The 25,731-nt window shown below is 31.9% G+C and overlaps 1 protein-coding gene and 1 long non-coding RNA gene across 7 annotated transcripts in view; one reads left to right on the forward strand and one right to left on the reverse strand.

Moving 5' to 3' along the window:
- The window catches only part of LOC114333699 (A disintegrin and metalloproteinase with thrombospondin motifs 16), a 764,845-nt gene that overhangs the window by 330,772 nt on the left and 408,342 nt on the right, over window positions 1-25,731 (forward strand). The window lies entirely within an intron of this gene.
- LOC126884438 (uncharacterized) lies at window positions 4,093-6,961 on the reverse strand. Of its 2 annotated transcripts, none has more exons than XR_007698036.1 (2): window positions 6,263-6,961; window positions 4,093-4,283 (listed from the first exon to the last, which is right to left on the reverse strand). It is a non-coding gene; the product is annotated as an uncharacterized LOC126884438 (long non-coding RNA). The 2 variants fall into 2 exon arrangements; XR_007698037.1 differs by having other exon boundaries at window positions 6,253-6,961.

Here is a 25,731-nt window from a genome sequence, read left to right on the forward strand (position 1 = left end):
TTAGTAGATTTCTACTTTTTTGGCAGATTTTTGATATTTTTTTAAAAAATTCTAGTAGGCAATATTTTTTAGTAGATTTTTGGTATATTTCAACATTTTCTTATGACAAAAATAAAATTTGCTTTTTAATAGTATTTACCCCATTTCTAAATTAACTTTTAGACATTTGTTACAATTTCCCAATGTCATTACCGAAAATAAGATTCAGGGGTGGGATTCTGTGTACAATCGCTAACACCGCCGACCGCTTTCTATCAATGTCAATATATTTGAATTTTTAGTTTTAATTCAAATATTTTCTTGTTTTACTAAGCCCCGTATTCATAGTCGGTACTCAAGTCTGAGTCGATGCTTAAGGTCGACCTTGAAAAAATTTGTATACAAATTTGTATAAGAATTTGTTCAAGGTCGGACTTGAGTACCGACTATGAATACGGGCCTAAGTGTCACTTCAGCATCAACTAGCAAAACTAGAAAATAATTCAATTAAAGCTAAAAATTCAAATATTTTCACGACAATTGACATCGATAGAAAGCGAAGTGTAGATATCTACAGTGCACGGAATCTAGCCCCAGCGGTGGGATCACGATCGGTAGAATGGTAGAATGCTGACGTCACGTTGCCTAGCAACCGTCGATTATCGCCTGCAAGCGTAAATTTGGTATCACGATGAATAGAATGATCGTTTCCAGTCGAATTTTATCCCCACCCTTGTAGAATAAAAATCCTCCTCAAACTACCACTTCTTAGCTGTAGAAACCCACATAACAATGATGTTCGCATCATGTTCTAAGCATATACTACCAACATTCGTCGGAGTATATTCTTTTTAGTATATGTGTAGTACAAGCATAGCATCTACCTTAAAAAACATTCTAAATTTCATGTTCTTTGCATATACTTCAGAGTATATTCTCGTACCGAATATACTAAGTATATTCGTGTACGTAGGATCTCGGAATATTCGTAAAGATTTATTCTTAGAATATACCTTTATCGAATATTCTTAACACATACTTATAAGTACATTCTTAACACATTCTTATAAGTAGATACTTTTAAAATATCTTAAAAATAATTTGTATGTATAGGAAGTATAATATTAGCCTTATAGATTATCAACTTCGTTATTTTTTAGAATACATAATTAATAAAATTTATGTATGTAGGTAGTATTGGACGAATTTCATTTCAAAATTGTTGTAGGGTAAAAAAGTTTAAACATTAATTGTATTAACGTTTACATAGATACTATTAAAAATTCGTTTTCATAATTGAAATGACTTTACCATTTCGAGTTTATCATGAATCATTAGTATTTTTACATCCTTGGAATTTGAATTTAGGTACATTCAATTCAATAGGCCATTTCGCAGAACCAAAACGTGCCAAACTGCACAACCAAAGCAACCAGAGGCTTTGGCGTTGCCAACCGTCGAGTAAGCTTTTTCCGTCAACTTACCTTAAAAATTCCCACTTTTATAAAAAAAACTTCCCTCCTGTTTACAAAATCTGAGAAGATATGTTGAATTATTTTCAAATATTTTGATTTTTTCTTAATATTTTACAATTTGGACTGGAACAATAATTCCCTTTTGAGTTAACTTTTTCCCTTTATCACCTTTTATGTTGAAAATTCCCGCAAAAAGGGAAATTTCTCTCCGTTTGGCAACACCGATTTTGTTATTCCACAATACATTCATAACCCCCCCCCTCCCCCCATCATATTCTGACCATTTCTATTCTTATATTACCTGAATGGATCAGGGATAGGAAAAAACCGTAAAATATGAAAAAGAAAACAGGCATTATTTCATTATTTGTATCATCTCTGGATCTATGCAGATGCAGTGTTAAGGATGAAGGCGAATGATGTAGTAGTAGGACTAGGACTAAAGAACATACATAATCTGTTTATTTTGTTTGCGGTGCTTCAAAATACATATAATCTATTTTGATAACTCAATATTACTTAACTAGGTAAGTACATATAAGTATTATATAAATTTTAGTTACTTATTATGCATAGTTTAGTTTAGCTAAATATTATATAATGATTTATATAAATAACTAAAATTTATAAATATGTACTTACTTTTTAAGTAATATTGTAGAATGTAGGTACTAACTACATTCTCATTTGCAATTAAAATATGTAAATAGATATTTGGTAGAACCAGTAGAACCTAAGATGAGATTAGGTGATGCTGAAAACATACTTCTAAGCAATATAGCACTTGATAGCACTTTCTTAGAATATTCTTAAAAATATAATATTCTTCCCATACAAAGATGTGCGGTAGTACGTTCTTAGTATATAAATAGAAGGTTTATAGCACTTCCTTGGAATATTCTAAAAAGTACCTTCTTGGTATAAACTAAAAAGATGTGCGGTAGTATGTTCTAAGTATACACATAGAAGGTTTATAGCACGTCCTTGGAATGTTCTAAAAAGAACATTCTTGGTATATACTGAAAAGAAGTGCGGTAGTACATTCTAAGTATATACATAGAACGTTTAAGTACTGTAATGTAGTATATACTCAGTATCTGCTCTGCACATTCGCAATGGTAATTACGCACATTCTCAGTATATACTTTTTCTGAAAAGTATGTTCTATGAATCTACTAAGAACATGAAATTGTTATGTGGGAAGGACGGTTAATCTCTTTCTTTCTCATGTTAATAAACAAAAACAGAACCAATATGGCAATATGACAGATATTTATTTTTCCCGCTTCCGTATTTTTTGTCTTGTTTATTGTTATTGTTTATGTTCACTAATATGTTTTACATAATATTTCAATCAACGGTTTTCCTCATAGACATGTAAAGAAAGTTTCTCGTGGTTTTTCATAGTGACTGTTTTTTCAAAAATACAATTAGTTTTTATTTTGAGATAACTAATAGCAGGATAACGAAGCAACAAACCTAAATAACATGTTTGGCTTTCCTTTATTTGGAGACATCAACTTTATTTCTTCGTGATACTGGTACCTTAAACCTCTACAGAATAGAATTTTGTCTCAAAATAGATTGGTGAATGTATCTACTTACACTGTATGTTTCTTAGATGAATAAAACTTTTTTCTACATAATTGTAGGTACATTTTGATTTTATATACTGTTTAACAACCCATACTTATAGTAAATATATAAACCTACCACTAATAACCCTAGTGGTTGATGCAGATAAAAAAAAGTTTGACCTTCACTGTGATTGTTTTTAATAAGTTATTTAAATTATTTGTAGTTTTTTTATAAAAATTTGTTTGAATTTAATCTTTTGATTAAAATTTAAAATGCTTATTCTTTTGCACATTATTTGTATTCTGAAAGCTTACCTATATAAAGATGTTTAATGCCTGGTTGCACCAACAGATCTTAAACTTTAGACGTGCCTTAAGCTCAGATTGCGAAATATATGTATGTGTGGCATCATTGAGTCTTAGATCAGTTTTCAGCTTGGCACAATGGATTATTTAATTTATTTATTTATTTAGATAAGAATCGAAAATTATGGTGCAATGTGAGTGAAACTTAAAGCGGCCATATCTATGAGCTGAGCTGAGTTTAAGATTTGTTGGTGCTACCAGGCATAAGTTTAGTTAATAAAAATATATGATTTACTATTTTATTGGGAAAAAGCCACAATTTAAGTGAAAAATTAAATTTATTGACGTTTTAACTCCCACTTCCGAAGCAGTTATCGAAATATAAAATATAAATTAATATAAGTAATCAATTTTAATTCAACTTATTAATGAGTACTAAAATATTAATTAAGATTTTGTATTTCAATAACGATTTCCGACTTGGAAGTTGAAACGTTAATAAATTTTATTTTTAACTAAATCGTGGATTATTTCACAATAAAATAGTATATTGCATACGATATCACAAAGAAGCAGCTTCAGAACAATATAAAAATATATGTAAATTAACTACAGAGGACAGTCTGACTTTTACAAAATTAACCTTAATTTTTGTGAAATATTTTTTCTCAAAAAATGCATTGTTTCTGCAGAAAAACCTCAGAATCCTCTTACTATTATCATTATAATTTTCAGGTTGAAATAAAAATCAATAATGGGTAAAACATAAACTTTATTTAAACTGAAGAAAACATAAAAACAAATATAATCCATGAACATTATAAAAATAACATAAAGACAAATCTTCATAACAAAGTTGTAGTACTTCTCTGTTACATCCAAAACATTTTCTTTCATAGGACTTAAAAAGCACACAGTATTGTCTTAACATTGTTTCATACCAAGACTAAAATAAGAACAAAGAATAAATCACAAATAAACCACAAATTTATGTAAATTGAAAAATAATGCAATTTTACTCTCTATGGCCAGTTTCACCAACAACAAATAAATCAGTGAATAGTTTGATAATTTAAAATTAAATTGACAAATTTTCTTTATATAGATATTTAAAGTGAGATTAACTCGTCAATTCATTTGAAGAGTAACTATTTATTTGATAAATAAATAAAATAAGTACTATTTGACGTTAGAGAAACATAGTTGTGTCAGTTTTATCAGTTGAATAATTTTATTCATCGAATAAACTACTATTCATCTTTGGTGAAACTGGCCATTAGTCAATGAAGCTTTACAATTATTATTTCTAGTGCAAAAATAAGTAATAATATTAAACTACTTATAAAAATTATTATGAAACTTTAAATAAACATTTCTTTAAGATATTTGATCAATGCATCCATAAAACAATAGTTTTATGTTCAAAATACTTCATAATAAGATATAAAGCTTCACCGTCCAGCAAAGATAACTAAGAAGTGAAAGTAATCTTTGCCAGAATAGAAATGGAAAATGCTTTGATCTCTATTTTAAACGATCTGCTGCAAAAAAGTTTTACATTTGAGTTTCTCCACATCATGTGTTGCACCTCCCCATCTAGCATCGATGTTTAAAATTTTTAAGTCTGGATCACACGCCTAAAAGATTGTAATTTTTTACTTATTCTTTATTTTGTTAGTCAAAGTTTTTTCAACACAAATATCAACAAATACTACAAATTTTTATAATATTTGCAATATAATATATTATGCGATAATACATTATTTTTATAAATTGATTATTGGCAGCATATAGTACATAATATAATATTACAAGTAAGTAGTGTTATATAACGAGTGTTACAATTTCTACATTTTTAGAAAGATAACTTTTCTATTAAGATAGTTATGTTCCCGTTCCGTTGGAGCAATTATAGCAACATGTGTGCAAACTATGGCCCCTACACAGCCAGGAAAGTTAAACTTCTGCATAAATTTTCTTTTAAAATTCTCTTTTTGAACGAATGTAGTAGGAAAGATAATCGACTCTTCACTTAGATGTTCAATTGTTAAATTTGTTACATCATTTAAACGGATGCTAACAGTATTTTAGGCAATTGATATAGTAGTTATATATAGGCATAAAGTGAAACGTACGCCGATGTGCTTAGTATATTAGTATACAAAATGTATATACACATCAACGTTCATTTCACTTTATGTTTTGACTTAATTTGTTTGAAAATGAATCGCTACACGTGGGAAAAGTTATAGCGGACGAAAAATAACTGATAGCTCTGACCGACTACTCTTTGATAGGAACTTATTGCATAAAAATAAGTGAGGTAAAAATTTACAGTGAAGGCTCAACACTGCTTGGATGAACGGATTATCACATATTATGAGGTATAAGCCTCTCAAAAAAATAGTTCACCATGTCTGTTGTTAATATAAATAAATCTACAAACTCCTAAAGTAAATGCATCACTTTCCCTTCTCATTATTCTCCTCTATGTTATACCTATTTATTTCGTTTCTTAATTGCTCATTTCTTTGTATATGAGCAGGAAGCATCTAAACGTCAAACTATATCAGTATTTAATATAAACATCAAAATATATTAATAATAATTAATAATTAAATAGTTCACTATGTCTGTTGTTGATATAAATAGATCTACAAACTCCTAAAGTAACTGAATCACTTTCCCTTCTCATTATTCTCCTCTATATTATACCTATTTATTTCATTTCTTAATTGCTCATTTCTTTGTATATGACCAAGTATCCGAGCAGGAAGCATCTGAACGTCGAACTATATCGGTATTTAATATAAACATCAAAATATATTAATAATAATTAATAAGTGATATGAACCTACAACTTATTGTGTTATTTTTCCTTTACAGTAACAGGAATTTATAGAAAAAATACCTACATAAAAATACCTTAATATAACAATGTTCCCTAGTCACAGGTAAAATTCAAAAATTTAGTGATTTCTAATAAAATAGTTCCAAACAACCCAAGACAAAAATATACAAATTGAAAATAATCACAAATAATAATCTTTCTTTAGGTTAGCTTTTTGAATACAACCACCACAATATAAAGACAACCACACGTCAAACAGCAATATTTTTAAGAAGAAGAAGCGATATTTTTAACACGGCTAGTAGAATATCCGAACATTGCCGAGCACCGATTCTACTTTCCCAAGCGTGATACCAAAATTGTCGATTGTAGAATTATTTTTGTGACGTCAGCATTCTACCATTCTACTGATCGTGATCCCACCACAGGACGTAGATGATGAATATTAAACAGAAATGAAACTGGATTCTGGTGTAACAAACTTGCAGATTTCAAGTAGGAGTGCAATCAGTACCTATTTCAGGTGTTATTGAAGAGTTCTGGCATTCGGTGAGCCTGTTAGAAGCTAACGATGGAAAACTAAAATATTATAATACATATATGTAACTTTGCAAAACAACAAATGTTGTGTTTGCGTGTTTCTAATGTAAAATGCGAAATAATTGTTTGAAGAATATGATCCAGGCATGCAGATGTTAAAATCAGTGGATGACAAAATATTATATACAAATATTAAATATAAAACTGATAAAAATTAAAAATAGTTGGTCATTTTTGTTCCCCAGTTAAAATATAAAAAAGTTTGGTTTTTGTTTACAGTCATATTAATTTCTAGTTAAACTCTCTCTGTGGCTCAGTGGTAAGAGCGCCTACCTTTGGATCGAAAGGACCGAATGGTCGTGAGTTCGAATCTCACCAGGGTAGAGAATTTTTCGTTTATTATAAATTAATAAATGAAAATAGTTTCTATTCTTGTGGGATCGGTACCCACCGGAGGGACCGCAGACGTTCGGATACAATTAGCGTCTCTGCAAAGACAATGACATCGACTTTGCAAAGTAACAAGACACTTACTCAACACACACACTACACATAACACTAGCTACCTAATTGGTAAAATCCACTGTACCATCACCATGCCAATGCCCATTAGTTGTCGAGGCATTAGCTAAATAAAAAAAATTTCTAGTTAGTCAGCTGTTATTTTTATTATAAAAAGTCCTAAATTATATACAAATATATTAATAAAGTTTTATAGTATATTTTAGTTTTTGATAAGTAGATTTTAGTAAGCTAAACTTAACAGTAGATTTTCTAAATAAAATGTGGCAACGCTGTGTTAGTGGCAGTTGGCAGTTTTGTTTTGTGCATTTGATAAACTTCATAAACTGAAATGGCGGATAATATGGATTTTTCAAAAAAGAAAACAAGATATTGCAGCTGTTGTATTGATTCATGTAAAAATACTGAATATAACAGTACTGGATGCATTTATTATATTCGGAAACATTGCGTACATGTCCTGCATCAACTAAATCCTTTCCTTTTTTTGGTGTTGCTGATTGAAATTGGATATCATGGGAAATAAGACTTGAATCCAGTATAATGTTTAAATCCATTTTGATAGAATTCAAACAAATTACAATTCATACAAATTACAAATTTTAATAAGCAAATCAGTAAGCACACAAAAATAAACAGAGGTAACAAATAATTCATTAAACTTATTCTCTTCCTCAATGGTCTCTTGCGTAAGCAGTCATCCAGTCGCACGAACTTATATATTAAATATTAAAATTATAATGAATAAAATAAAAAAACATAATTAATTTTACTATTAATTATGTGTATTCATTTAGTAATCAGGTTACAATAATATTTCAGTTCATAAATTTGTGTCTTTCTAGATAAGTATCTATTTTTCTCGTTTTGTATATTTCACATACATAAATTTTATCAGAAAAGTATAAGTTTCAAACCGCGAGATAGCGCTACCGTCGAAACTCACAGCCAATACTAAATGGCATCGATGTTCTGTTTCCAATCTTTATCTTTGCAATATGTGTATGTCACGCACATTTGAGTTAGCTAATTTTCTTGGTATTGGTATCTATTTTTTTGGTGTCAGTAATATAAGTAGATGTAATTTAATTATTATTCATTTATAATTTGTACTATGTGACCCGTGCGTGACCATGGTGGGGATACACGACACTATGCCAGCGTCCGTAGCGGCGAAATATGACAATTTTGGCGAATAATAATTGAAAAATAATCTTTTTTAGATAGATATTTTGCTGACCTTATTATTGCCGTTTTGATTTTTATTATTTATATTTATATTTTCATATTGACTTTCTTTACTTCCGATCTGGTGGTATACTCCTATCGTCATCTATTTCCATTTTTGGTTACACACACAAAATTATTACTTAAATAGACCCAGCTTATGTAAAAATCTGGTACTAGTAATTCACACTGCCTAATTGCTTTCGATGTACATTTAATTAATGTTAACGCCGACAACTATAACGAAGAAGTGAAGAAAAACCCTTAAAATTGATATTTTCTTCAGAGAACTTACAAATATTAGTTTTTTAATTTGACGTTAATTTGACACTCAAATTTATTGCTTGTATAACAAATTTTATCAAAAATGGTAAGTAAATATTACATATTAACGTCAAATATATCATAATCAATTACTTTTAATGGGAAATAAGCCATAATTTTTCCAAAAGAATGATTTTATTAACGTTTCGAAGCCCAAATCGGGTTTTGTTGTCAAAACACAAAATAATACTGTATTATTTTGTATTTTGACAACGAAACCCGATTTGAGCTTCGAAACGTTAATAAAATCATTTTTTTGGTAAAATTGTGGCTTATTTCCCATTAAAAGTAATTGATTATAAAAATTCCACAAGAAAATAGCTTCAGAACAACATTAAATATATATCATATGTGTGTCATATTTATGTTTAACAATTATGTCAAATTGTGGTCTTCAAAAATGTCAGGCGCCTACGCTAGGTGTCGCGTCAGTCATGCACGGAGTGAATAAGGTATCTTATTTATTTTACTTGAAACTTTAAGAGGAACGGAGCAAAATGCAAAAGTTTGACGTATGTCAAAATTTTCAATGTGTTTTAAAGGTATTCATTTTTTTCGAATCCTGAGAAAACTAATAAGTATTTTTGGAAAATTTAAACGCAGAATGAAAGACTACTGTATTACCGAGGGCCGAAAGTCCCTTAGAATAAATAAAAAGTCTCTTTTGAATGAAATATTTGCAATTAAAAATCACACTAAATTTTCTCTTTTATTTTTACCCCTGTAACTTATTAAAATAAACATTATAGTAGTTTACAGGGACTTTCAGCCCTTGGTAATAATGTAATCATTCATTCTGCGTTTAAATTTTTCAAAAATATTTATTAGTTTTCTCAGGATTCGAAAAATATGAATAGATTTAAAACACATTGAGAATTTTGACATGCGTCAAAATTTTGCATTTTGCTCCGTTCCCCTTAATGATACTACGTTCCGTATTTTCTGTGATCTGTTATGATTAATTGTCAAAACGATATAGATGTAGCAATATACGTTATATGACATTGTTTTCAATTATAATAAATAACAGATCTAGTGATATTAATGATAACTTTCATCATCCAATTAGCGAATTGACCTTTAAATCAATTAAACCGAGCCTAATTTATTTAACTGAATTCATATTAAGTATGCCATTAAAATTCTTAATTATATTGACACGAATTATTATTTAAAAATAGTATAATAAGAGATTAAAACCGTATTTTAGTTTTTCATTTGTTCATTAATAGATAGATATTTATTTATTTATTTTTTATTTCGTGACAAATTTCATTTTATTCCGCTCCAAAACCGTATATCGGAAATCAAAGAATACGGTTTATAAAACCATCATTGAACCAGTAGTATGTTATGTATGTAAGATATGGGTACTAAAATAAAACACAAAAAGAAAATTATAAGATTTTGAACAAAAATTATTTTTTTATCGCTAACCGTCACTAAAGCCATTCATTATTGTACTCCTTTGCCTCATTTGCGGCAGTAAAGTAACACTTTATTGCACTAAAAGAAGAATTTTACTTCTTTACCTGCAGCGATTATAGTTATTTGTGTACCAAGTCAGTAAAGTGACTCTTTTTAGAACGAGTCCGATATTATGAGCCGAGCGAGCCCAGCGGGCGAGGTGAATAACAGACGAGTTCGATAAAGAGTCTTTACTGACGTGGTGCATACAAAATTTTGTCGCCAATCATAAAAAACATTAACACTTACTTAATTACACCCTAATGAAAAAAGAGTGTGTGTACTTGGTACGCACTTAAGACGCTATACTTCTGTTATTATCATTTCAACGAAATAAATATATTTTAAACAGTGAATCGTATTTTTATTTAAATATTAAACCGATTGTAACACTTAAAATAAAATACCAAAAACTAAAAATACCGTTAATAGTTACGTTATGTTTATGAAGTGTAGCCTTCCTCAGCGTAGTTGCTTTTCCCTTGATGAATAGTAGAAAATCTAAATAAATATATTTGCTAGCAAATTATCATTAATAACTGTCATTGTCCTCTATACATATAATCGAATTAACAAAAACATCATTTCATAATATACAATTTGTATTTGCATTTATACAAAACTTAAAAGATTTAAGAATTTTATTAATTTTAGACGAAATAAAAATTTCGTATGACAGTAATGACGATGACAGTGACAGAAAGCTTTTGCATGATGGCCGATTTTGATGTTTAATCGATAGTTGTTATCAATATTGAATAAGTACCTAATTACTAAATCTGTAAAGTTTTAATTTATATTTTATGAATATAATTGCAAAATACTACAGAAGTTCACTTTCTGACATAAATTTAATTATTAATAACGTAAATTTTGTACAATATTTTTCACGACATATCGACCACGTACATTCAATCTCAGTTTATTTTGATTAATCGCGTCAGGTAAAGTAAAGTTCTTCTTTCAGTACAATAAAGTGTTACTTTACTGCCGCAAATGGCGTCAAATGAGTACAATAATGAATGACTTTAGTGACAGTTGGCGATAAATCAAATTAACCGAGATCAAATGTAAGTGGTCGATGGCAGTAATCGAATGGCGAGTATTTGAGTGAACTTAAAATTTATTTACTATATTTATTAAAAATATTGTACACCATTTGCGATCTTATCAATGAAATCTATGTCAAAAAGTAAAATTCTGTACTATTTTTTAATTATTATATTCATATAAAATAAATTAAAACTTTACCGATTTAGTAATTATTCAATATTGATAACTATCGATTAAAAATCGAAAGCGGCCATCTTGCAAACGTTATCTGTCATCACTGTCATGAAATTATTATGACGTTTAAAATTTAAACAGTTCTTAAATTGTAAATTGTAAGTAAGTGTTAAAACCAATATCAAATTTTTGGCGATAAAATTTTGTATGCACCACGTCAGCAAAGACTCTTTATCGAATTCGTCTGTTATTCGCCTCGCTCGCTACTCTCGCTCTGCTCATAATATCAGACTCGTTCAATAGGGCTTTTCATCGGTTGTCATCTGTTTCGAGCTTCTGCCATATGTTGTATAATCTGTGTATAATATTAATATACATGGATTATACGACATATGACAGAAGTTCGAAACAAATGACTGTGAATGAAAAGCCCTATAACGAGTAACTTTACTGACTTATTACATAAATAACTATTATCTGTCCAAAATGGTTACCTTATCGTTTCGTTTTCGCAATCCTACATCAGTTAATAACTTTCTTAAAATATTTTTGGAGTTATCTAATGTCTGGTCAAAAATTATAGCCAATGAGCACAAATGGTCCTTGCAAAGGAGGTATCAATCCCACTTCTAGGGTAGAATTTTATCAGTGCTTTAACACAAGAAAAAATGGAAACATAACGAGACGGTTAGAGGAGAAAAGCAATGATTATGGGTTAATGCTTAATAGTAGGAAGGCAAAGATCATGATAATAGACCAAGCACAAAAAAAATATTTAACATATTAAAAAGATCGGAGGTTTTAAAGTAGGCCGTACATAATTTAATTCACCTACCTGGGGTCTCCTATAACAGGCGAAGGAGGATGTGACAGAGAGATCGGTAGAAGACTTAATATAGCGAAAACAGCTATAATGCTTATAACAGCTTATAATTATTTGGAAAAACTCAATCATAACAGCGTGAAAGCTGAAGACAGCAGATAAGAACAAAATAAAGGCTTTTGAGATGTGGGTATACCGCCGCATGTTGAGAGTATCCTGGGTTTAACATTAAACAAAAATGTATCCCTTGAAGAGAACAACTCAACATAAAGATAGGTTGCTTAAACAAATACAACACAGATATTTACAGTATTTTGAACACATTTCCTGAAGAACAGGCACGTAGGAAAAACTTATCATGGAGGGCAAAGTTGAGGGGAAAAGACCGAGGGGAAGATCTCCAAGCCGTTGGGTGGATCAAACAGAAACACTGATCAACCGAGGAATTCAAGAGGCCGAACAACTAGCCTAGAACAGAGAACAATGGAAAGAAATTATAAAAGTGTTATGGTGTCGTCACGTGCCTATAAGGCAGTGGTCAGCAAACTTTTTAACCAAAGGGCCAAGTATGAACATTACAACAATTTAAAAAAAATTACTTTTATTACACGAAATAAAACGAAAGCCCTACTACCTAGTTCCGTTCATAACTCCCAAAAAATTAAAAGGTGTTTGTTTTCGTTTGTTTGGCGATATTTTCGTTTCTAATCATCGTAGAAACTTCTATTTTCTTTCGTTTTGTAAGGTTTTTTTCCTACAACACTGTATTTTTTACAAAAATTTTGGCGCAAAATCCATTTTTTTTAATGTTATGTAGAACCAAAAAGGGAAACAACAGCAAACGTGAGCTTTTTCAGCTGATTATAAGAATCAGGAAGATTATTTCAAGCGATGAAAATGATCATGTCTTCCTTCTCCAGGTCATTCAAAGCAGACCACTTGTGTTGTAAACATTTTTCTCTTCTCCAATATTTCCAATTCAACACGAAGACGTTCGAATTTAGAGCGCCATACCTCCTTGTTCTTAAATACATATTTCAAAGCCATTAATGCAAATGTTAAAAGGAGAAAATTTCAACTCGGTTATCGAAGCATTAAGAGAAATTTTGACAAATGCTAAAGTTTGTAAGTTTGATAAAAGCTTATTTATCAGAATAAGATGTAGGTGATGTTTTTCCTACCAAGTTTTATTTTAATGAAAATATTATTGCGCTTTCCGTGGATAATTGTGCCAGAGCCACACCTAAGGAGTCAAAGAGCCACATGCGGCTCCGGAGCCGCACTTTTCCAACCACTGCTATAAGGGATTAAGTGCCGAATATGAGGAGTTATCAGTGAACTTTTTCTTTTTGTAGAAACATAAAACTAAATATATGTCATTTTGATGGGGACCACCTTATTTACTAAGTGCAGCTCCTATTAGGGTGCTAATTTTATATAATGATTATAATAACCTTAATTAACAAACCATAAATCTAAATTAGTACTTAAAAGATAACGGTACTGACAGTTACAAATTCAATTTCGGTGTTATAAATTATTATTAGTTACTTAGGTAGTTGTTTTAATTTTTGTAATGGGTGACCTACAACTTTCACTACGAAATTATTCGTTGTGCTAAAAATTTTTATAGCATACTATAAGATCAGCCTGAAGGTTTTAAAGATAAAGGTTGTTAAATATTAGAAAACTGTTGCGTAATAATTCTCGTAGCCTAAAAGACTTCTAAGCTATAAATAAATAAAACAAAAAAAGTATAATTCTTGTGTAGCTTTTAAGCGTATTTCATAGACTATATTATTTATAATTATTATTATTAAAGACCGTAACAGGCACGCAAACTTTAACGACGTTCTACACCTTCGGCAAAGAATTAAGGATTTGCATGAAATTTTAGTATGTTATAGTTTACTTCAAAAAACTAAGACTTGATTTTTTTTAAATTGTTTTACCGTGCCGTTTAATTACTATTAAGGTTCAAAGTTAAGTTTTAACATGGGCTCTTATGGGAATTCTTAAAAAGTTAGTAACTTTTGATCCAAATTTACGATTTTTAATTATTTGTGCTTAAATTAAAGGTTTTTTTTGTAAGGAATAACATATTAAAAAATGAGGATTGTTTACCGTACCATTATTAAATAAAAGTGAAAATACTGTTTCGAAATCATGTTTCGCTCTTAAAAAGTTAATAACTTTTGACGAAAATTTATGATTTTTAATTATTTGTACTTAAATTAAAGGTTTTTTTGTAAGGAATAACATATTAAAAAATGAGGATTGTTTACCTTACCATTATTAAATAAAAGTGAAAATACTGTTCGCTTGCATATAAGTTTCCCCCCCTTTCCTCTGAGAGGCATACCCCGCAACGAAGGTGTAGAACGTCGTTAAGTACGCGAGTTTAAAGATCGCGGACTTACTCGGCTCGCCGTCGGTGACACACGGTAAACTTACTCATAATAGACCAAGAGGCAGCGCTGAAAAATCTATTTCAATTTACTAAAGCTAGATTTTTCACAGTTGATTACTGTGAGTGTGTAGAGAAACATACTGCGGTCGGTCAAGCGAAACGTAGAACAGGGGTTACTGAGAGGGTATCAAAGTTGCATTCCTACGAAGGTAATTATTTCCATTTACTAAGGCTGAAAATCAGTACACACATTCTAAATTAAATATAAATAAAAGTTATTATAGTCGGTCAGCTGTATGACGGGACAGAGCCTGTCGGTCGGCTCCAATAGCCGATTGAGGAAATGAAGTATTTTGGCTCGCAATTTTTTCGACCAGCATGGATTTACTTGAAATTTTCACAGAAGGTAGCGAATAGTCCAAGGATCATTTTATATATCATGCCGCTATCATACGCTAAAGCCTTGGGGGTGGTTGCCACCCCATCTCGGGGGTGGGAATTTTTTATAACATTTTAACCATATAATTCGATGGAAAAGTGATTCTAAGAAAAAAATGTATTTTACATTTTCTTCGTAAAACTAATGTTTTTCGAGTTATTCGCGCTTGAAAATAACAGTTTTTCGACGAAAAAATCGACTTTTTTAGAGGGTTTTTGAGAATACCTCGAAAAATATTCTATATATTTTTGGCGATAAAAAGTTTCTTCAAAAATGATTCTGTAGGATTTTTAAAGAGCTATAAGATTGTGTAAATTAAATTCTGTAAGATCGCTTAGTTTTTAATTGGGGCGGGTTTAAAGGGCTCAAATAAGGGGGTGTTTGCTGGTAAATAGAGGTTTTAAACAGCTATATCTGGCTAACTGTTCACTGTAGCGAAAATCTATGTACAGGGTAATTTTAGTCATTAAAAAAGCTACAATTTAGTGGTTTAAAATTTTTGTCGTATCTTCAGTATTTTCGGAGATATTATGAAGTAAATGGTGAAAAATACCAAATTGCAAAAATTTAATTTTTCTTTAAAACTCCAGTTTTTCCAAACTTAGGCCATTTAAATAGATCAAACTCCTTAAATCTATTGATAATATAAATATAAAAGGAACTACAGAAAGGTAAAGACCAATTTTGAATTAGGAAGGTAGATAGGGGGTTGTTCTCACTGATTTTTTCGTAGAGAAAAGCAGGTACCGATATTTTTTTGATTATAAATCGCTTAATTTTCATGCTAGAATCTTTCTATTATTATTTTTTGAAAGTTCTAATTGTTTACTTGAAAAAAGATTATTTAAGTTTTCCTCGAAAAATGCAAATTTTTCCCATTATTTGGCTTTAAATATTTCAAATTTTTCATTTGACGAAAAAAGCTAATCTTTAACATGCCGTATCTCGGTTTGTATTGATCTTAAATATTTTACTGGAAAATAATATGGTTTATGTTACTAAAAGGTACAATTTTGATATCTACAGTTTTTTTTTAATAAATGCATATTTTTCGAGGTATTCTCAAAAAAACTCTAAAAAAGTCGATTTTTTCGTCTTAAACTGTTATTTTCAAGCGCGAATAACTCGAAAAATATTAGTTTTACGAAGAAAATGTAAAAAATATTTTTTTCTTAGAATCACTTTTTCCATCGAACTGCATGGTTAAAATGTAATACAAAAAATCCCACCCCCGAGATGGGGTGGTAACCACCCCAAGGTTTTAGCGTATGATAGCGGCATGATATAGAAAATGATCCTTGGACTATTCCCTACCTTCTGTCAAAATTTCAAGTAAATCCATGCTGGACGAAAAAATTGCGAGCCAAAATGCTTCATTTCTTCAATCGACTATTGGGGCCGACCGACAGGCTCTGTCCCGTCATACAGCTGACCGACTATAATAACTTTTATTTATATTTAATTTAGAATGTGTGTACTGATTTTCAGCCTTAGTAAATGGAAATAATTACCTTCGTAGGAATGCAACTTTGATACCCTCTCAGTAACCCCTGTTCTACGTTTCGCTTGACCGACCGCAGTATGTTTCTCTACACACTCACAGTAAGCACCTGTGAAAAATCTAGCTTTAGTAAATTGAAATAGATTTTCAGCGCTGCCTCTCCGTCTATAATGCATTGCTATGTCGTGGAGAGAAGATGCTTTGTGTTATCTAGGAATTGTATTATATTACATTTTAAAATATAAAAAAAATACGAAACCCAAAAATGTGTGGTATATTGTCGCGATTTTCAGTACCTACGTTTTATAAAAATGAACTCTTACATTTTACATTATTTACAAAAAATATCGTTTTATTAAAAAAAATTGTCCTGATAGACCACCGTCGTTCATTTATGTATTTTTTGCGTACGGCTGTGGGTACGAAATTTTCTATTTTCTGTGTACCTCATTCTGCTGAAATATTTATGTTGATTAGTAGGGTTTGATGATTGTTTTGATCAGGTTTTGTTAAATAGAAGAATAATAAAGAAACAGCCCATGAATAAGTAGGTTTACTCAAAAACAATAATTAAAAATATTTTAATATAGCTTAAAATAGTTTTTTACGGTTTTCTCAAAACTTATAAAATGCAACTTGTTAGTGCAACTCATTAGTGAAAATATAGGTGTAACTTAAACGCAATAAAATAAAGGCTCGCGGCTCGTGGCTCGAAGGAGTAATACACGTACGGGCTACGAGTAAGATTTTAAACTGGTTGGATCGACGGCGGATTTAAAGTACGCGTACTTACGGTGACACACGCGCGAAAAAGGTTGTCGAGCCATAAGTTCGTGTACTTACTCGCGTGTACGTCACCCCTTTAACAGGCCCCGTACGGCCGCTGATGGGGCCAACTATATGGTGTAGTACCCTCAGCCTACACTGAGGGGAACATGCCAAAGAATACCATCAGGGCCAGCCCTGTCTCTCGTAAGAGGCGAGAAATGGGCCTGAACGAAAGGTGCTTAGGCCGTCGTTTGAGGTGTCGAGTTCGTAGAAACGAGTGCAGGGCGCGATCCACTTGCTGCTTGCAGTAAGGGTAACGTGGCCGTCGTTTGAGGTGTCGCCAGGCGGGAGGGGCCTGATAGTATCCGAGACGAGCCATTAGTCGCACTGACCAACGGTCTACGTACTTAGTATCCGAGACGAGCCTGACGGGGGACCACTCTACTTTCGTTCTGTATAACCTCGCCAATGGTTAGGCGCAGTCCGGGAACGACAAACCCTACTGTGACTTTGGGTTAGGCAAACAGCAAACCCTGGAGGCGCTGGTAAGGCGTTTTAGCATACCCTGCGACTCTCAGGTTAGGCGACATGCAAACCCCACTGACGCTTATAGGTTAGGTCACATGTTCTTAAACGCTGGATCCAAGGGCCAGCATGGACACAGCAAACCCAGAAGCGTGGAGAGAGTGGTACAGGAGTAGGCTCCTGGAACGGTTATCCTGTCAAACGTGCTATGCCGGTGGACCATTCCACCAAGATGTCGACCTGTTCTGCCGGATAGGACTTCATCTAATAGCGACACAGGTACTACGGGGAAGGGGAGCCCCACGTGTTCGGCCAGCGTGCCCCTTCACTGGAGACGGACTCGTAGGGGCAGTAGTCTTGCTTGATAGGACAGTTTCTTCTCCTGATGCGGAGACACTCTCGGCGCGCACCTTTCCTCCCAAATGGGTGTTTGCTGAAGACTCCGTATCGGGGAGACCCCAGACTTCACCACCTGGGGGGGGATGTCTCGTTATCCATTTGTGTTGACACGACATCCTTAGTAGGGCAGGGGGTTGATGGGTCTCCTTGGCTTCCATCGACCTCTAATCCCACACTGACGCGCAGGTGCGTCCTTCTAACGAGGGACGCGTGCGACGGTGCCGCTCACAGACCGGAAGATCGTCTGTACATAGTCTATAGTTCCTCCTGGAAAGGCCATCCAAGGCGTAGCGCCGCACTCCAATTCCTGCCACTTGGAGCACTTGCCACGGCATTTAGCAACGAGGAATGGTGTAACGGGACATCCGGGGAGGAGTGGTCGGTATTGCGGGCAAGTTGCGAGTACGGGAGGAGGCCGCATCTGTCTCCACAAAGACTTTCGAACGTTTACGGGGGGTCCTTACGGGACCAAAAGCCTCTTTTGGTTTTGGGGGGATTACCATCCCCCCCAAACCCCCCTGGTGCGGTCGTAACTATGACTCTCTCATGACACACGCGCGAAAAAGGTTGTCGAGCCATAAGTTCGTGTACTTACTCGCGTGTACGTCACCCCTTTAAGTGTGGTATTCGACCGTTATTTGATGGAAGTTCATTTTTTATCTAACAATAAAACACTGAAAACTATTGTTTTCAATACTTCCACAACATTATTATTAGTCAATTATATAAGTTAATGTCACTACACAGCTGTTTTGGCAGAGTACTTTTCTCAAGTGATATATTTTGTGTGTCTGTAATTTAAACTCTTTAACTGAATAGATTGGGAAGTGGAGAGCTGTTTTTCTCAAGTTGGTTATTCGGAAGAATTATATCTAGTTTTTAATTTATTATAAAATTAATGGGAAAATCCCAATAGTTGGCTGTATACCATAGTTTAAAAAACTCATACAGAAGTAAAAACTTCAAATTGTATACTGGTATAAAATCGTTTATTAAAAACTATCTAAAATGTCATCCAAATGGATTGCAAAACGTTTTCGTTCTAATTCAAAACATCTTCAGTGCCTAGAATGAAGTATTTTCACGTTAGATTAAAGCAAAAAGGTTAAAATAGTGACTGTTAAAGAGAAAAACATGTAGGAATACTTACATTCTGCTGAGTAGTTGGAGCTAGCACACTATTTAAAGTGGTAACCCCATAATATATGGTTTACATATTATATTTTAGTAAAATATGGTGACTACATGCTCAAAGTTCAACATGTTTCCCTGCTCGAAAATACTAGGTACTTGCCAGTTCAATGGGCACAGACCAACTGATAAAATAGGAAATGGAAATTAAATATGACAAGAGTGACGTGACATAACAGGATAAAGCCAATTTTTGGTTAAGAACTTCAAAGAGTGTAGTTTTAATTCTGGATTTTTAGTAAAATGTAATGGTTGTTAATAAATGCCTGGAAACGCAACTTAAATTATTGAAATATTAGAATCTATTGTAAAGTCTAAATGAGCAACTCTCTATTCCAGAAAAACTTATGGATTTTTAGATTTAAGGTGGGTATATTTCATGGATCAATGTGTGACGTCATCGATTGTAAAATGACAAGATGAAAGTTTAATTTAATCTTTAATTAGTTTAGTTTGTTTAGTTTAGTTTAATGTTTAATTTATTAGTTTCCATAGATTCTAATAAAGATAGCTTAATGTCTTTATATTGAATATGGAGAATTTGAAACTGTCCATTAAAAGAACGATTATGATCCAGAAGAAAAGGAGAAGTGTATACGTAGAATCTGTTTTTCTATTATTGAAAGCCGTTTTGTGTTCTGCTATACGTTTGTTAAATTTTCTGCCAGTTTGATCGATGTAAGTTTTGGACAGTCACCACCTATTAGTGTATATACACCACTCTGTAATTGCTTTTTCTGCAATTACAGAGTGGTGTTAATTTTTGTTCAATTTGTGTTTATATCTTACCTGTATATGTAATAGAGAAGAAGTTACTGTTTTCTCTGGTGACGGGAAGACTAATAGGGAGAATTGGGCTTTCGCCACTCCTCAACCTATTCAGTTAAAGACTTTAAAGTGCACATTCCTAAACTATATCATTTGAGAAAGGCATTCTACCGAAACAGTGGCAATGATATTAATTTGTAATAAATTTTATGGAACTATTGAAAACAAAAGTTTTTCAATGTTTTATTGTTGCATAATCGTTGAACATGTAATATTTTAAAATAAATAATTTACAACCAAGTGTCATGGAAAAAATCTTAATACCCTGTACTAAATAGTTCTTTGTAGAATTCATTATCGTAAAATTTAATTTAATTATTAAATACGATTAGTACAATAATTATATTCTACCAACAAACACCCTATATCATTCATGATTTGTTTAGACGGTAATAGAACAACTAGACTAAAAAACGGTTACATTAACGAGTATGTCATATGTACTCTTTTTAACTTTTGAGTGTATATCTTAAACAAAAAATGGTCAGCGCAGAAATGAAGCAACAACATTAATAGGAAAAGTAATGATATAGTATAAGAAAGCACAAATATGTAATTATGAGAAGTTATAACACAAGAAGCTCCCAATTGTATTAACTTAATGAGTCATATCTCGCTAAAAATAAAACTATAGTTATTTATGATAGAAGGAAAAAACTAACGGATTTTAGTTTGAAGTTGTGTTGTCGAGACAAAAAACCGAGAGCTAAAAATCTGATATTTCTCCCATTCAAATACTTCCTTTCATTCTGCGTAACATGGCTCGTATGAATAAAATTGAAGCATGTAGTTTATACTCCAAATGTTGGAGTACATTTTCCCTCAATTTTCATTTGAGTGGTAAAAATTAAAATCAGAAATAGATACTCGGCTTGTACATAATGGTACCTACTCAAGCCGAGTATATACTACTGATGTTTATTCTTTGGAACACGTGAAGTATGTACTCCAGCATTTGGAGTATAAAGTACATGCTAATTTTTTTCATAGGAGTCAATGTATGTGCTCTGCATTAATTCGTCTAGCAGTAGCAAGTCAGTCGTTTATTTTAATTCTCCATATTTATCGTGACGACTTGGTCCAAAATATTTTTCTTAAGGCCATCGGTACATAATTCGAAAATATTTTATGGCTATCCCTACTTTTACTGTCTTTACACGGCAAATTACGTGTAGTAAAATCCACACTGGTATGGATATGTAAACATTACTAGAATGTCATTCTACTTGAAAATGTCATCATTAACTTAAAGAGATGGCTTTTGAATGTTCTTGGATAACCGTTATTTGTATAATTGCAAATTATTAATTCAGTTAATAAATGTGATAATTTTTTCACTAACTATGTATTCAGTGATTGTAATAATTTATATGTACAACAAAAACTAATACTCAATCGAGAAAAGAGGAAAAGTGTTAAAGTGATGTTTTAATGATATATTGTTACTATGGAACGCTTAAATTTTGAACATCTTTAACAACAAAATACTTGGATCACAGAATATATTATTATCCTGATATATTATCTGCTTGGATCTTTCACAAATAGTACACAATAAATAACTTTTTATTAAGTTCATGTCTTAAATCAATTATTTATCAAATACAAAATATATCAATATTATTTAATCAAAAACTCAAAATATTTCATGTCAATATTCGATGTCATGTCAAATATTTAAAATTGTCACTGATTGTCAATGTCTGACTGACAATATTCATCTATTCGACTGAGTGCGTTGTAAGACGAAGATAGATTTGGAAAATATTACCACGGACATTGTGTTCATTTTTTTCAAATCCTGAAAAAACCAATAAATATTTTTGAAAAATTTAAACGCAGAATGAAAGACTAAATTATTACCGAGGGCCGAAACTCCCTTAGAATAAATAAAAAGTTTATTTTGAACGAGATATTTGAAATTAAAAATCACACTAAATTTTCTCTTAGATTTTCAACCCTGTAACTTATTAAAATAAACATTATAGAAGTTCTCAGGTAGTTTCAGCCCTTACTAATAATGTAATTTTTCATTCTGCGTTTAAATTTTTCAAAAATACTTATTAGTTTTCTCAGGATTCGAAAAAAATGAATCCCCATTTGAATAGCATTGCACCCTAAAATATGTACCCATCCTCTTAATACTTTGAGATCAAAGATTCTCTGTTGATCTTCATCAGTTTCTGTTCATCTTCATAGTTTGAGAGGGTTGTTTATTGTGTAGTCGTGAAAACATAATTTTGCAATATGGAATGGACCAATGAAAAGATACTTCAATTAATTGAGTTATATAGAAATGAAGAATGCCTATTAAACCCCAAGCTATATAAAATAATAAACAGAAAAACTGATACTTGATATAACATAGGAGGAATATAACATTCTATAGGAAAAATGGGTTTTGATATCTCTGAACTAAAAAAATGAATTAGCATCTGGCATAAGCGGGTTCGAAGCATGAAGACGGTTCGAAGTGGTTTGCTTTTAAAATCCTAATGTTTTTATTGGATAAATTTCAACCCAGAAATACTAATGAGGTAAGCAAATCAAATTAATTGCTAAAATTAATTAAAAGCAAATTTATTTTGATACACCAATTTGACAATTTATTATTTAAACATAATATAGTTATTATACCAAGACCAAGCAACTTTTCCGAAGAGGAATTTTAAGAAAGCTGGTTCTTTATATTCTCTATGCTCCCACAAACAGCGTATAATACCTGCTACATGGCTGCTGATAGAGATTGCGTTCATTAGTTCGAAGCACGTTACAGGTACCTACCTAAATATATTAAATTTAAAATTATTTTAAGAAGATAATTTTTTTTGTCATTACTTTTGTCATTATTAGAAATACGAATACAAATATTTTGTCAGTAATTTATATGCTAAAAAGTGTTACGTCTGACCTGAGCTCTTGTGCGAAATGGAAGCATGGACGTTAATGACCAGTTCCATTAACAAATTTGAAGTGTTTAAAATGTGGTGCTTACGTCGAAGGCTTAGAATGTCATGGACGGACAAACTCAGAAATTATTAAGTACTAAGAAGAGCGGGTTTACAAGATAGGGAACTTTTTAATTATGTTAAAAGTAAGAAGACTGCATACTTGGGGCATATATTACGAGGGGAACGATAAACTTTTCAGCAACTAATACGCAAAGATAGAGGGTAATAGGGGTCTGGGAAAAAGATGCAATGGCTGCGTAATCGCCACCGCCAGTGGACAAGAATCCACGGCTATGAAATGCTGCTAAAAACAGTAATATTTTATAAACAAGACAATGTACGGTGGACGCCTACGCAGAAATGGATGGCATATTAAGAAGAAGAAATATGAGTTTATAGTTGCTAGACATTTTTAGAAGTTTTATTTATCTCAAACTTTACTTGATAATGCCAGATTTAAATAAAATATTAATAAATAAAACTATCATCAAAATGTTCAACAAAATAATAAAAAATACCTGAATAAATTATTTTTGAGTCGGGAAATAATTTTTATTTTATTTTAATTATTAAAATCAAATTTTTTAAATTAAATAATTGTAGAATAGGGACAGGACAAAATGAAATTATTGAAGTCGTATCAAAATTTATACTTATATTTATGAATATGACATATTTTTTTTCTTACAGAACACACATTGCGTTTTATAAGTTATTATTGTATTAAAATTTACCCAACAAGAAACACGACAATAAACTTAAACACAATGTGTGGACTGGCCGATCTTAAATACATCTGCGGGCAATATGCACTCCCGATCATCACCGAATGCGCACGTTCGCTTCAATGTAAATGGCCCTACTTTGTAGCGAACGAATGACCAAGCGAACACCTACGAATTAGTTCCTTCGTTCGTTCGTTCGTGTTCGCTTTGATTTAAATGCGCCTTAAGAATGATCCTCTATAGTCTGGTTCAATGAGATATTGTGTTCGATATATTTCGTCTTCCCCTCGTTAATCTTGCAGCATAGTATTGCTGCGGCTTGTTATGGCAACTGCACATATTTAAGAAAATCTTGTATTTAGACAGTCAGTGATATCTAATTTTTGACTAATATCATATGAAGTTAGATTAAAGAGTTCTGTTGATAAAGCAACGAATTTCATAACTCAAATTTTAATATCAAAAGCGATCTTCGTTTTCATATTACTGCCATGGAACCGTCTGGTGATTTTTATAAGTAGATTGGGTATACCTAGCACATATAAAATTACTGTAAAATCTTTTGTCTATCCACTTCATCTATTACCTCTTTCAAATCGATATACAGGGTGAAAATTGGTGCGTGATACTTAATATCACAGGTATACCTATGTCTTAATATACATGGTGCGAGATTAGTGCGAGGAAGTCAAATTACTCGTTTGTCGTAAGGAGTACGAAAAAAATTTATTCAGGTAAAAATTATGGTATAGATAGAACCATAATTTTAAAATATTTTCAAATATACATGGCCACCCGTACTGACAGGGTAACACAAAATTCTGTTTTTTTCTAACGGAACACCCTTGATTTGTTTTGAAAAAAATGCTGTTGTATTCAATTCGGCCCGTAAATTCTCCCATAACATCAAATTCCTTCTGGAAAAAGTGAATCTTGCAGTTTACGGCCTCATTGCCTCTACAAGCAAGTTCAAATGAGCAAAGGTGAAAAAACTTTTTTTGTGCTCCATCTGGGGTTTCCTCGTCGTAGCTTTGGATGATTTTTAATAGTTGTTCGGTGGATAATGCTTTTGAACTGAGTTTTATTTTTTCTTGAACACTTTGAAGCTGCCTCCGCTTGATATCTCTGGCCCATCTTGCACATTTGAAAGATATATCTGTGAAAGGGCCGATTTTTATGCCGTACACCTTAATAGCTATTTGTATAACAAGGGAGGAAAGTGCTACTTTTCCTCGTGAGAATGAAGTTTGAATTCAAGGGAGGAAAAGGCACTTTACTTCCATGTTATACATATGTTTTTCCACCTTCCTCAAATAACATGTCATTTTTTCATTTTTACTTAAGAGGATCGGTACGTTTTTTCGGCTGCAATGCTATTCAAATGGGGATTCATTTTTTTTCGAATCCTGAGAAAACTAATAAGTATTTTTAAAAAATTTAAACGCAGAATGCGAGATTACGTTATTAGCGAGGGCCGAAAGTCCCTGATAACTTCTATATTGTTTATTTTAATAAGTTACAGGGGCGAAAAACTAAGAGAAAATTTAGTGTTATTTTTAATTTTAAATATCTCATTCAAAATAAACTTTTTATTTATTCTAAGGGACTTTCGGCCCTCGGTAATAATTTAGTCTTTCATTCTGCGTTTAGATTTTTCAAAAATATTTATTGGTTTT

The sequence above is a fragment of the Diabrotica virgifera genome, chromosome 5, assembly GCF_917563875.1.
Source record: "Diabrotica virgifera virgifera chromosome 5, PGI_DIABVI_V3a".
NCBI classification, from domain to species: domain Eukaryota; kingdom Metazoa; phylum Arthropoda; class Insecta; order Coleoptera; family Chrysomelidae; genus Diabrotica; species Diabrotica virgifera.